A 15,131-nucleotide genomic window follows, 5' to 3' on the forward strand; every position below is an offset into this window, starting at 1 on the left:
TCCTTATTGTGCATCTCTCTCTCCCTGGTTAGATTCTCACGAGAAACTTAATACTAACTCTACTTAGTTAACAGTATTTTAACTTGCGAGTAAAATTGATAACTTTTTCTACTTCTGTTCAATATCAGTTATTTCATTTGCCTCAATACTATCTATAACACATTACTTATTTAGGCTCCACTAATGTTAGGTATGACTGTAAAATAAAGATTATTCTAAAAGTCACATAAAGTAGTCATTCATTTGATCCACACACACAAAATATTCAAACTTCACACTTAAAACATATGCTTTTCATCATTATTTTCTAGTAAAGAGCTTTAATATCCAATGACTTATAATATGATTTGTGTACCTTAAAATATTTTAGATAATGCTAATCAGGTACCCTTAAAGTAGGTAGATTATCCTGCATCATTCAGGTGGACCAATGTAATTCCAAGCTTCCTCTGAATGTGGGAGAGGAAAGTAGAAGAATTGAAGTCAGGGAACAGAAATGTTGCAGTGGAAGCATTTTCTGGTTTTGAAGATGGAAGGAGGATCAAGAAATAGAGGTGGCCTCTAAAAGTTGAAAAGATAAGGAAACAGATTCTTCCCTAGTGCTTCCAGAAATAACGAAACTCTTCCAATAAGTTGATGTTAACCCAATATATTAATCTTCTCAGGCTGCCCAAATAAATTACCACAGACCAGAGAGCTTAAACATAGAAGTTTAGTTTCTCACAGATCTGGACGTTGGAAGTTCAAGATCAAGGTATCCTAATGTAGGTGACAGGTTGATGGGTACAGCAAACCACCACGGCATGTGTATACCTATGTAATGAAACTGTACATTCTGTACATGTAACCCAGAACTTAAAGTATATATATAAAAAAAAGATCAAGGTATCAGCATGGTAAGTTTCTGGTGAGATCTCACTTCTTGATTTATACATGACCACCTTCTCACTATGTCCTCTCTTGGTCTTTCCTTGGTGCTTGTGCCCAGGAAGTGACAGAGCTCTCTGGTGACTCTTCTTATAAGGACAGTAACCCTTTGGGATCAGGGTCCCATCCTTATGACCTCATTTAATCTTACTTCCTTCCTTATAGGCTCCATCTCCAAATACAGTCACATTGGAGGATTGGGCTTCAACATCTGAATTTTGAGGGAGCACAGACATTTCGTCCATTACACCATGTAAGACTCATTTTAGACTTTTGACCTCAGAAATCATAAGACAATACATTTGTTTTATTTAAAGCCACCAAGTTTGTGGTAGATGGTTATGCCAGCAATAAAATCCTAATATAAATCTTGGTACAGGAATTCCAGCTTTTCTGCTGTTTTGCTTTCTATAGTTTCAGTTACCAGCACGATCAACTGAGGTCCAAATATATTAAATGAAAAATTCCAGACATAAACAATTCATAAGTTTTAAATTATATGCCAGTCTGAGTAGTGTGTGAAAATCTTGAGCTGTCCTTGTGGGATGTAAATAATCTCTCTGTCCAGCAGATCCACACTATCTCCACCATCCTCCCATAAGACATTTTCATTATCAGTTTGACTGCCATGTAGCACAGTGGTTGTTTTCAAATAACCCCTGTTTTAATTAATAAGGGCCCTAAAGTGCAAGAGTAGTGATGCTGGCAATACAGATATGATAAAGGGAAGACATAAAGTGCTTCCTATAAGTGAACAGGTAAAAGTTCTCAACTTAAGAAATAATATATATGTGGGTATATATATGTATACACACATATCTGTGTGTGTGTATATATATATAAAGAACCTCAGTGTATATATATACTAAGAACAAATCTTCTATCCATGAAATTATAAGGAAGGAAAAATAAATTTGTGTTTGTTTCACTGCTGCACCACAAACTGTAGAAGTTACAGCCATAGTGCATGATAAGTGCTTAGTTAAGATAGAAAAGACATTAAATGTGTTGCACCAGAAAGCGTTGAAGACTCCAGCAAGGGACCCCCTGAAATGAATGACATCAAGTCATTTATTGCAAGTTAGAGGCTGTATCTGCCCATTAAGAAGCCGCTACCACATTTCCGGAGGAGTTAAAGAAGTTAAGGGGAAAGTATACCACCCAAATGTGGCTCTTCTGGAAGAAGATGCCTGAAAGAAACTACATTCATAAAAGTGCAAAAAAGGTACCAGGACATAAACCATGAAAGGACATATTAACTCTGGTCCTATGTGGCAAGCCATATGTAGAGTTTGGTACTATCCACTATTTGGGGTTTCCACCATGGGTGTGGCTTGGGTTTCCTGCAGACAAGAGGGTGGCAACTGTATCTGGAAGTGGGGTGCTGCATTTAACAAATATCTAAAAATGTCAAAGTAGCTTTGGAATTTGGCAATGGGCCAGGCTGAAAGGATTCTGGGGAGTATGATAGAAAAAGTAAAGATGGCTTAAACAGATATCTCATATAAATATGATGTTAATGACTGCTGGTCAGTACTCGGAAGAAGTGAGGTTCATGAAAATAAAATAAGTACTATTTTAAATAATATGTCATCATGAGCAGACTGATGATAGAAATATGGAGCTAAAGGCATGGAAGGGGTACAGGCTCAGATAAAGATGAAGAACCTATTATTTGAAACTGGAGAAAAGTGGATTTTTGTTATATAATGGCAGAAAGATGAGCTAAATTTTGTGCTGCATTAAAGTTATTACTTTATTCTTTGTAAATTAACAAGTATCTTATTGAGTGCTGCTTTAAGACAATGTAAATACACTTTTACTCCTCGAACTTTCCACTACTGATTATAGAAGCCATTTATGATTTATTGCTAGAATGAAATTGTTGTCATGATTGCCAACTGAGAATTTTTTGAATTCAATCATTTCTTCTACTTCTAATTAGCTTTTCTGCAAACAAAGGAGCATTCTATTTTTTTCCCTATTCCTCCCCTCTCTGTCTCCCCCCTTTATTTCCTTCCTTCCTTCCTTTCTTCCTTCCTTCCTTCCTTCCCTCCTTCCCTCCTTCCCTCCCTCCCTCCCTTCTTTCCTTCCTTCCTTCCTTCCTTCCTTCCTTCCTTCCTTCCTTCCTTCCTTCCTTCCTTCCTTCCTTCCTTCCTTCCTTCCTTCCTTCTTTCCATCAAAATCATACACGAAAGTGTCTGATTATTCTACCTATTCAACTGCTGGTGAATATTGCTTTTATTGTCAAACAAAGAACTTCAGAGGAAGTCAAGATAGGCATTCCCTTAACTGATCTTTACTTACCCAAATTATGGGTTGACTTTGTAAACTCTTTATAAAACCAACCCATGATGCCCAAATTACACTGAATGTGTGTGACTAGTACATGAAATTTGTCCCTTTCATTCTCTAATTGTGAGGGTACATCTGCCCTAACAAGTTAAGTTCTACACCTACAAAGAGTGATTTGTATTTTTTCTTAAACCAGTTTATGCAAAACATATTCATTAATATTACAGAAAGCAGATAAATATTATTTAGTACTTTAATTAAAGATTAATTTTAAAATATTTTCTACAAGAACTAACCTGAAGTCTTTGAAAACACCTATTAAAGCTAGTTGCTAAAGTTGATATGAAACACTAGAAAATGGTAGTAAAGATCTAGTATTATGTGTCTTTAAATTCTGGTTCCATTTATACAAAAATAAAACGTGTACCTTTATGGAAGAAAGACAAGGTAGAACAGCAGGTCCACACTTGGCCTTTGGTCCTACATCCAAAGACTAGAAAATAAATAAATGATATAAAAAGAATAATAATAGTAGTAGTAGTAAACTTCACCCTAAATTTATTTAAAAGAATGCATGCATTTAAAAATATTATTCTTCACTTTTTATTGATATTTTATTTAAACAAGTGCTTATCTCAATATTTTCACATAAATGGACTTTGACAACTTTGAGAAATTTCAAGATTTGCAATACAAATCAATTCACCCTATAAATTTGAAAGATGGATAATTCAACAATTTTAGGCCATATACTGTGTATCCAGTTTTAGCATGTTCAAAAAGAACTTCTCTAAGTCTAGAATCTATACTAGTTCCTAGAGAACAATTAGTCAAGCCATGGTGCTAAAGAAAAAGGTACAATTTCAGACAAGCCCACCATCAAGATTTCTAGAGACTGAAAGAGAGCTACATGGAGGAGGAAACACTTGATTTGATCTTTCAGGAATGGTTGGAAGATCTAGGAAAGTCAGCAGTCAAGAGAAAGAGCATGAATAAGATGGATGAACTTCTTAACATGGCTAACAAGGCACTGCATAATCTAGCCTTCCTTCACATGCCTCACCTCCCTCCCTGTCTAGCACCTGCAATGCACACAAGAATACAAAGCTATTGGTCCAGCCACATTGCAGAGGACCGATGTGAATTCTGTCCAAGTTCTTTCCTCTGTCTAAAATTATATTCTCCCCAATTCACTTGTGCTGAGCAAACTTTCTGTCTTAGTTTAAAAGTCACCATTCTGTCTTAATTTAAAAGTCACCATCCACAGGAAGAATTTCATTAAAATTGAGTTCAGCATTCCTAATACTTAGTTTCTATATAGTTTTAACTCGATCATAACACTTTTCACATGTATGCCTGTACTTAAGTACCTTGAGGATAATTTTGGTTCATTATTGAGGCCAATATACCTAACAAAACCAGCAGCCCAGAGCAATATCTTTGTATATATTTATTAATTGATTGATAATCAACTTTATCTCCTTTAAATCTATCAATTTTATATTTTTATATTGGTTTCCCCCTCAGTTCTCATGGAATAAATGCCACAAATGCATTTATATGAGTGACTATCTTTTCACACACACACAAAAATTAGATCTGCAAAACAAAGGATTTTGCAAATAAATCTACTTCTGCTGGTGATTAGCAACAATGGTGAGAAAATTCTGGCAGTACAATTTAAAAGAAATGTACTTAGAAGGTACATGGTAGATCCAACTTAGGGTATCTGAGGGTATCTGAAACATAATTTCTCTGGATTATCTCTGAATTACTACTGTCTCTTGGCAATATTTGATTCAAGTTGAAATGTTTCTTAGCAACTGATTCTCAAAAGAAAATGCAGTTTTAGGAAGAAATAAACCAATATTTGTTTCCTATCTCTGCCAGACAGAAATAACCTCAATATGTTAATGACAAGAGACCAGAATCCACAGGCAGAAACAAATTGCCATTAGTAGGCAAGTAGATTTCAAGTATCAGTTTTCCAAATCTAGTTCATTTCCAAATTAGATAAATTTATAACCTGTCATTAATAGGATATTTTCAGCCACAGAAGTGATAATGTTAGATTAAAATTTGACTTCAGTGCTTTGTTTGTGGGAATAGTAAGTTCAGAGCTCTGTGTATTGTTTATCATTCTATAGCCCTCCCACCTTGTAAATCCCGAGTTCAAACCCTATATTGTTCAGTTATGTTTCATCTGGCTTTAGGGTATGAGATTGTTACTACCTCAGACAATGGCTTCTGCATTTTGATACTACGAGGCTAACAAAAAACAGTCTCTAGCCCAGATGCTAGTTTACACTTCCGTGAGATGAGAATCATTCCTTAGTTTGGCATCTTGCATAAAGACTTATTTTCTCTTCTGAGAGGATAATCAATATTCATTGTAGGGTTCAGAATGGTTTTGTATCCATTAAAAGTTGCAAAACAGAAATTTAATGTAGCCCAAATATTCCACATTGACTTTGAGTCACCTCCCTGTGTTTTAAAAACTGTTGATCTTTACCAACACACAGTCCTTTTTATTTTCTATGTTTGTTCTGCCGCAGGAACCTTCTCACGTCCCTAAACCCGTATTAGATCACTAAATCTTCACACTGACCTTATGAGGTAGTGTATTAATCCATTTTGCATTGCTTTAAAAGAATACCTGAGGCTGAGTAATTTATAAAGAAAAGAGGTTTGTTTGGCTCATGGTTCCGCAGGCTGCACATGAAGCATAGTGCCAGCATCTGCTTCTGGTGAGGCCTCAGGCAGCTTACAATCAAGATGAAAGGTGAAGGGAACCAGCATGTCACATGGCAAAGGAGAGGGCAAGAGTTTGGAGGGCTCAGAAGAAGACAAGAAGACAAGGGAAATTTGGAACTCCTTAGGGACTTGCTAAGTGGCTGTGACCAAAATGCTGACGGAAATACAATCAGCGAAGGTCAGGCTGACAAGGTCTCAGAAGGAAATGAGGAATTTATTGGGAACTGGAGCAAAGGTCACCATGTTATGCCTTAGAAAAAAGAACTTAGCTGCATGGTGTCCATGTCCCTGGAATTTGTGGAAGGTTGAACTTAGGAGTGATGACTGAGGGTATCTAGTGGAAGAAATTTCTAAGCAGCAAAGCATTCAAGATTTACCCTGGCTGCTTCTAACAGCCTACACAGATGTGGGAGCAAAGAAATGACTTAAAATTGGAATTTATTTATTTATTTTTATTTTTTGATGAAGCCTCCCTCTGTCGCCAAGGATGGAGTGCAGTGGCATGATCTTGGCTCACTGCAAGCTCTGCCTGCCTGTTTCATGCCATTCTCCTGCCTCAGCCTCCCAAGTAGCTAAGACTACAGGTGCCCATCACCATGCCTGACTAAGTTTTTGTATTTTTAGTAGAGACGGGGTTTCACCATGTTAGCCAGGATGGTCTCGATCTCCTGACCTCATGATCTGCCCGCCTCATCCTCCCAAAGTCCTGGGATTACAGGCATGAGCCACCGTGCCCAGCCAGAATTTATATTTAAAAGGGAGGCAAAGCATAAAAATTTGAAGTATAGCCATGTAGAAAGAAGGAAAAAGCATTTTCAGAAGAGGAATAAAAGAGGGCTGTAGAGCCACCACTTGCTAGATAGATTAGCATGACTAAATGGAAGCCAAATAAACCTTTTTTTCTTTATAAATTACCCAGCCTCAGGTATTTTTTGTAGCAACACAAACAGACTAATACAAGTACACACTATTATCAATGACAACTATACTATTGAAAATTAAGGAAAATTAAGGCACAGGGAGAAACACAGAGCTTGAAAGAGATAGGGCCAGGTGCAGGAAGGTTCTAGGAAAGTCAGGCTGCTATTGCATGGTGGGTAATAACAAGGGCAGGGGTAGGGCAGGACTTGGAGAGAACTTCTGTGCATTCTTCTGGCACTTCATAGCAACAGTAGCACTTAATTGTGCCCAGAGCCATTTAAAATCATTCCATCCTTAAATGATAGCAGTAATTCTCTATTGAGTTTTTTCTAATTACACTAATGTTACAGTAGCTCCTGTTGGGCCCAAACTCAGCTAAAACTTTAACACCTAAGCTGTAGAGAGATGCTAATTAACTTGATACCAGGAGTCCACACAGTGATTTTCGGCAATTTAACTGCCTATATATTCTTTTTGGTTCCTGTTCTCAGTCTTGTCTCCAGTCTACACTTTCACTTTCCTCGACCCCCAAGTCTCCTCCAAGAGGTACTCAGGTCAGGCAGTCACATCTCTTAGCCTTGTCCTTTCCCGCCTCTTTATTCTCCCCTTTCCCCACTGATCCATGTCCCCAGAAATTCCTTCCCAAGACAAAACACAGCTCCATCCCCCAGCCATCACAACTCCTCCTCCTCAATGTTACTCCTAGTCAGGGATACCCACTGACCTTCCATTCACTGTTACAACCACCCCACAGTGACACAGGTCCTAGCATGAGGCAAGCACCCAAACTTTTCTCCTGGGTGTTAGACCTTCATGGAACAAGAAAAGAAACGTCTCACTCATTGCCTTCCCCCTCAGGTCAAGGATGCTTGACTTCCGGGGAAGGGGTGGGAGCAAAGAGGGGCGAGAGAAGGAAGGGCTGTGTAAAGGAGGCACTTTCTGTCCTAGGATAATAGTAGAGACAATACTCTAAGCAGTTTCTCCCCACTAAACCACTTAAGGGAAGGGACCATGAAAAGGAGCTTTCTCAGAACTTTTTTACTCTAGTTTTTTCTACCCCAAATCACTACATCTGCCTGCTTGTTCATTATCTTTTGCCTGAAAGTTTTATCAACTTTCTCTTCTCCATCCCACAACTCCCTTCACATAAACATACCCAGACACAACTCAGACTTTTAGCCAGCACTGGCCTCTTAGTGAACGCTTGCTGCATGATGACACGATTAAAGCAGCAAGTTGGCCAAGACCCTACAGTTTCTGACTTCAGGATCACATTGAATTGGGGTGTGCCTGCTTAAGAGGAAGGCTTAAACCAAAACATCCGGGAATATTCTGTCCCCCATCTCCCACCACCAGCTAACTAACTAACAATAATTAAGTGGAAAGAACAGTGAATTACAGCTAAGAATAACACAAGATACAGATTATCTCCAAGGAGCAAACATGCGGTAAAACCCTCTGGCAAAGTAGCCTACATCTTGAATAAAAGTTATCACTAAAAGAATATGAAGGCTGGGGTGCAACAAAGGTTAACTATACAACATACTTGAAACTAAGTCAAGCTATGGACTGCATAAACACAATTCGCAGGCCAAAAGGTTTACCACAAGGACAGACAAGCTCATCAAGCATTAAAAAAAAAAAAAAGACTTTATTATCTTCTTTCATGTACACATCAAGATCCATGTAATGCTGTGTCCTAGTGCATCCTATTAGGTGGTACTTGATTTTAATTGATCCCGTTACTGATGTTTACTTTAATCATTTTGCTTTAAATTTACTTTAATGGAGTTGGCTGCTAGACATTCACTAAAATGTTACTCATTTTCCCTCTGAAATTGAAAGAATTTGAGGGAAAATAAATTGAAACCTTGTATATCATGGTCTTCATCAAACCTTTAATTAACTTGTAAGAATATCTGTATGAACTTACCATGTCCAATTTTATTCAGGAAGTAAGAATATTCTAAATTTTGTCCGGGAGAGCCCTTTCAAGTTCCTTCCTTTATCCTTTTGACATGTCAGCATCATTACTTGAGCATCTTCTTGATTTTCCACAAGTTGTACAAAGTTTGTCTTGTACCTTTCCCTACCAAAATCCTGGGATCAAGCATTCTCAAAACAAGCCCAGCTGATTTGAGTGGAAAATAGTATCTAGAAGCCAAGATTTAGGACTTGGTGGGCAAAATGGTGGCCTGATATGTGATGCATTTCCTTTGCTTTTTCAAGGTAGGAAAGATGGGCAAAGTGAGCCACTGCTGGGAATGAGCCTAGGACACCATATCTGCATAAGTCACAGCATGCTGAAGGAAAACATTCCTGCAGTGGTAAGGTATCAAAGGCAGGTATGGGAAAATGGGGGGCAAGGACAAAAGTACTTTTACAGAATCTACCTTTTTGTTCTAAATCCTTTGGTTCTTTTAAATGCCTGCTATTAAAGTGTGTTGAATTTGATTAAACATTGCTGGTGAGGTAGAAAAAATAATAAACTAGAATGTGGGTATATCACGGAAGTTAAGCCACGGAAACCATTCTATTACTACCTAACAATGTCTTCCATATACCAGCTATGTAATAATTGTTTTTTGAAAAATAATCATAAGTATGTCATTTTCATTCATTTTTGTCTGCTTTATGGTAAATCTATTTATTTAAAGACTACAGTATGTCTTTACTGCAAATACATTTTTTTACATTAAAAATATATTCTCTTGCCTCCATCTGATTTCTGCTTCTGGAATTCTTATTGTGCATGAATTGAAATTGACATATTTGTTTGCTAGGTCTTAACTTTTTTTCTTTATATTTAGTGTTTAATCTTACTTCTGGCAGAGTTTCCAAAACCTATTTTTCATTTATTGTGTTAGCTATCTACTTTATGCAAACTGTTGTTCTAGTGCCTCCATCATACTTTAAAATATGGTCATCATATTTTTCAATTTTATTAAAATTTGGCACATCAGAATGTTCTTTTTTCTCTCTGCCTGTTTCAGAAACAAATACACACCATTCTGTCAAATCTCACTAAGATTCAAATTAAGCCTTTTTTGCAATTCCTAGTATTTTTATTAATTGACTTGATAATTGATGATGTTTGATGATTTTTCTCCATGTAAATATTCAATGCAAAAATGTTTATCTAGTATTTGAATTTAAATGAGTTCCACAGATAGTGTGCGAGTTTTTCCTTATGTCTTCCTTGCGCAGTAGAAGAAGGAAGAAACCGTTTCGATCAGTTATAGTTTCATTTTGCCTAGCCAAAGATCCGGAATCCTATGCAGAGAGAGAAGAAAGGAAAGTAAGATATGGTTGTAAAAGAGATAATGTCAGTACTTCTAATCCTCATTTTGGGTTGGTTTTGCATTTGACTGCCATATTTGCAAGTCCTCCCCTTCTCTAACTGGCACAACTAAAGGCACATACAAATACCTCAACTTGACTTGGCATACTGTCTATACTAAGCATATGCTAGACATGAGTGCCCTGGGTACCCTTCATCATTGGAATCTGGCATCTGATGAATTATTTAGGCTGCTGGGAGGTCATCTAGACATTGCTTTTTCTGTAGCTCCACTGCCATACCAATGTTCTCATCCATCATTTGCCATTTGGGGTTATTGGCCTTGGTAGAGTTCTGCTGGTGGTAACACTTATGGGGAGAGTGGCTGTTGGAAGAGTTTGCTGAAGATGAAAGGGATACCCTTATTTCCTAAGCACACTTTTCCTTTGCATGAAGTAAATTGTGGGTTGGCCGTCCCCTCTCTCAATTCAATCTTTCCACAAAACAAATTACAAATGCCTTTAAGTTTCTGACAGCTGGAAATCCTAGTTTCCAACACTGGTACAGATTTTACTACAAAATATTATAAGTCTTCCCTTTCTTTTTTAATGCTGAACTTTATTGAAAGTGAGATAATAAAAAATTTAAACTATGTCAGGATAACATATCTCACTGTATTGGAAACCACACAAAAATATAATAATATATACCCAATGGCTCAAGGCAACTGAATACTGTTCTAAATTGCTGATGGGAATTCACAGAGAAATAAATTCTATGGAGGATAATTTGAACAGATATTCCACTTTTCAAATCACTTCCAAATATGCACTAGGAAAAATATAAAATATGTATGCCTGTTTATTCATGAAAGCTTACTTGGAATAGTAAAAAATTTCAAAGAAAGTGAAAGTCCAATTGTAGGGAATTGTTTGAAGAAACTGACATAGCCACTTAATGAGATACTATGCAACTAGTAAAAGGAATGAAAACATCTCTATGTACTTATGTAGAATTTTATATGTATCTTACAATATAACTTTGCCCTGAAAACTTATAGGTCCTTAATATATACAAAAATAAAATTAGAAGAGAAAATTCAATCCCTAAAAATTAAGAACAAATGGAAACAAATGATTTTATTTATTTTTACAAGAAAGTCATTTCATTTTGTTTTATTTTCAATAGTGATTTAGTGATTAAATTTTTCTTTTGCTGCTCTTTTTAAAGGTGATTTTATTTATTATTATATTTTAAGTTCTAGGGTACATGTGCACAACATGCAGATTTGTTACATAGGTATACATGAGCCATGTTGGTGTGCTGCACCCATTAACTCGTCATTTACATTAGGTATATCTCCTAATGTTATCCCTTCCCCCTCCCTCCACCCCACAACAGGCCCCGGTGTGTGATGTTCCCCATCCTGTGTCCAAGTGTTCTCATTTGTTCTCAATGTTCAGTTCCCACCTATGAGTGAGAACATGTGGTGTTTGGTTTTCTGTCTTTGCTATCGTTTGCTCAGAATGATGGTTTCCAGCTTCATCCATGTTCCTACAAAGGACATGAACTCATCGTTTTTTATGGCTGCATAGTATTCCATGGTGTATATGTGTCATGTTTTCTTAATTCAGTCTGTCATTGATGGACATTTGGGTTGGTTCCAAGTCTTTGCTATTGTGAATAGTGCCGCAATAAACGTAAGTGTGCATGTGTCTTTATAGCAGCATGATTTATAATCCTTTGGGTATATCCCCAGTAATGGGACAGCTGGGTCAAATGGTATTTCTAGTTCTAGATCCTTGAGGAATCGCCACATTGTCTTCTACAATGGTTGAGCTAGTTTACAGACCCACCTACAGTGTAAAAGTTTTCCTATTTCTTTACATCCTCTCCAGCATCTGTTGCTTCCTGACTTTTTAATGATCACCATTCTAACTGGTGTGAGATGGTATCTCATTGTGGTTTTGATTTGCATTTCTCTGATGGCCAGCAATAATGAGCATTTTTTCATGTGTCTGTTGGCTACATAAATGTCTTCTTTTAAGAAGTGTCTGTTCATATCCTTTGCCCACTTTTTGATGGGGGTCGATTGATTTTTTTCTTGTGAATTTGTTTAAGGTCTTTGTAGATTCTGGATATTAGCCTTTTGTCAGATAGGTAGAGTGTAAAAATTTTCTCCCATTCTGTAGGTTGCTTGTTCACTGTGATGGTAGTTTCTTTTGCTGTGCAGAAGCTCTTTAGTTTCATTAGATCCCATTTGTCAATTTTGACTTTTGTTGCTGTTGCTTTTGGTGTTTCAGTCATGAAGTACTTGCCCATGCCTATGTCCTGAATGGTATTGCCTAGGTTTTCTTCTAGGGTTTTTATGGTTTTAGGTCTAACATTTAAATCTTTAATCCACCTTGAATTAATTTCTGTATAAGGTGTAAGGGAGGGATCCAGTTTCAGCTTTCTATATATGACTAGCCAGTTTTTCCAGCATCATTTATTAGAGAATCCTTTTCCCATTTCTTGTTTTTGTCAGGTTTGTCAAAGATCAGATAGTTGTAGATGTGAGGTATTATTTCTGAGGGCTCTGTTCTGTTCCATTGGTCTGTATCTCTGTTTTGATACCAGTACCATGCTGTTTTGGTTACTGTAGACTTGTAGTATAGTTTGAAGTCAGGTAGTATGATGCCTCCAATTTTGTTCTTTTTGTTTAGGATTGTCTTGGCAATGTGGGCTCTTTTTTGGTTCCATATGAACTTTAAAGTAGTTTTTTCCAATTCTGTGAAGAAAGTCATTGGTAGCTTGATGGGGATGGCATTGAATCTATAAATTACCTTGGACAGTATGGCCATTTTCACAATATTGATTCTTCCTATCCAAGAGCATGGAATGTTCTTCCATTTGTTTGTGTCCTCTCTTATTTCGCTGAGCAGTGGTTCACAGTTCTCCTGGAAGATCCTTCACATCTCTTTAAGTTGGATTCCCAGGTATGTTATTCTCTTTGAAGCAATTGTGAATGGGAGTTCACTCATGATTAGGCTCTCTGTTTGTCTGTTATTGTTGCATAGGAATGCTTGTGATTTTTGCACATTAATTTTGTATCCTGAGACTTTGCTGAAGCTGCTTATGAGCTTGAGGAGATTAATATTGTTATGTGTGAATGATCCTGTCATTATGATGTTAGCTGGTTATTTTGCTCATTAGTCGATCCAGTTTCTTCTTAGCATTGATGGTCTTTACAATTTGGCATGTTTTTGCAGTGGCTGGTACCGGTTGTTCCTTTCCATGTTTAGTGCTTCCTTCAGGAGCTCTTGTAGGGTAGGCCTGGTGGTGACAAAATGTCTCAATATTTGCTTATCTGTAAAGGATTTCATTTCTCCTTCAATTATGAGGCTTAGTTTGGCTGGATATGAAATTCTGGGTTGAAAATTCTTTTATTTAAGAATGTTGAATATTGGCCCCCACTCTCTTCTGGCTTGTAGAGTTTCTGCCAAGAGATACACTGTTAGTCTGATGGGCTTCCCTTTGTGGGTAGCCCATCCTTTCTCTCTGGCTGCCCTTAACATTTTTTCCTTAATTTCAACTTTGGTGAATCCAACAATTATGTGTCCTGGAGTTGCTCCTCTTGAGGAGTATCTTTGTGGCATTCTCTTTATTTCCTTAATTTGAATGTTGACCTGACTTGCTAGGTTGGGGAAGTTCTCCTGGATAATATCCTACAGAATGTTTTCCAACTTGGTTCCGTTCTCCCCATCACTTTCATGTACACCAATCAGATGTAGATTTGGTCTGTTCACATAGCCCCATATTTCTTGGAGGCTTTGTTCGTTTTTTTGTTTTTGTTTTTGTTTGTTTGTTTGTTTGTTTGTTTTTGTTTTTTTACTCTTTTTTCTCTAAACTTCTCCTCTCACTCCATTTCATTAATTTGATCTTCAATCACTGATACCCTTTCTTCCACTTGATCAAATCGGCTACTGAAGCTTGTGCATGCATCAAGTAGTTCTCATGCCACAGTTTTCAGCCCCATTAGGTAGTTTAAGGTCTTCTCTATGCTGTTTATTCTAGTTAGCCATTCATCTAATCTTTTTCAAGGTTTTTAGCTTTTTTGCAATGGGTCTGAACATCCTCCTTTATCTCAGAGAGGTTTGTTATTGCTGATCGTCTGAGACCTTCTTCTCTCAACTCGTCAAAGTCATTCTCCATCCAGCTTTGTTCCATTGCTGGCAAGGAGCTGCATTCCTTTGGAGGAGAAGAGGTACTCTGATTTCTAGAATTTTCAGCTTTTCTGCTCTGGTTTCTCCCCATCTTTGTTGTTTTATCTACCTTTGGTCTTTGATGATGGTGATGTACAGATGGGTTTTCGTGTGGATGTCTTTTCTGTTTGTTAGTTTTCCTTCTAACAGCCAGGACCCTCAGCTGCAGGTCTGTTGGGAGTTTGCTTGAGGTCCACTCCAGATGCTGTTTGCCTGGGTATCACCAGAGGAAGCTGCAGAACAGCAAATATTGCAGAATGCAAATGTTGCTGCCTGATCCTTCCTCTGGAAGCTTCATCTCAGAGGGGCCCCCAGCCATATGAGGTGTCAATTGGCCCCTACCGGGAGGTGCCTCCCAGTTAGGCTACTCAGGGTTCAGGGACCCACTTGAGAGGCAGTCTGTCCATTCTCAGATCTCAAACTCTGTGCTGGGAGAACCACTACTCTCTTCAAAGCTGTCAGACAGGGGCATTTAAGCCTGCAAAAGTTTCTGCTGCCTTTTGTTCAGCTATGCCCTGTCTCCAGGGGTGGAGTCTACAGAGGCAGGCAGGCCTCCTTGAGCTGCAGTGGGCTCCACCCAGTTTGAGCTTCTTGGCCGCTTTGTTTACCTACTCAAGCCTCAGCAATGGCAGATCCTGCTCCCCTAGCCTTGCTGCCACCTTGCAGTTTGATCTCAGACTGCTGTGCTAGCAGTGAGTGAGGCTCCATGG

The sequence above is a fragment of the Macaca fascicularis genome, chromosome 2, assembly GCF_037993035.2.
Source record: "Macaca fascicularis isolate 582-1 chromosome 2, T2T-MFA8v1.1".
Lineage (NCBI taxonomy): Eukaryota > Metazoa > Chordata > Mammalia > Primates > Cercopithecidae > Macaca > Macaca fascicularis.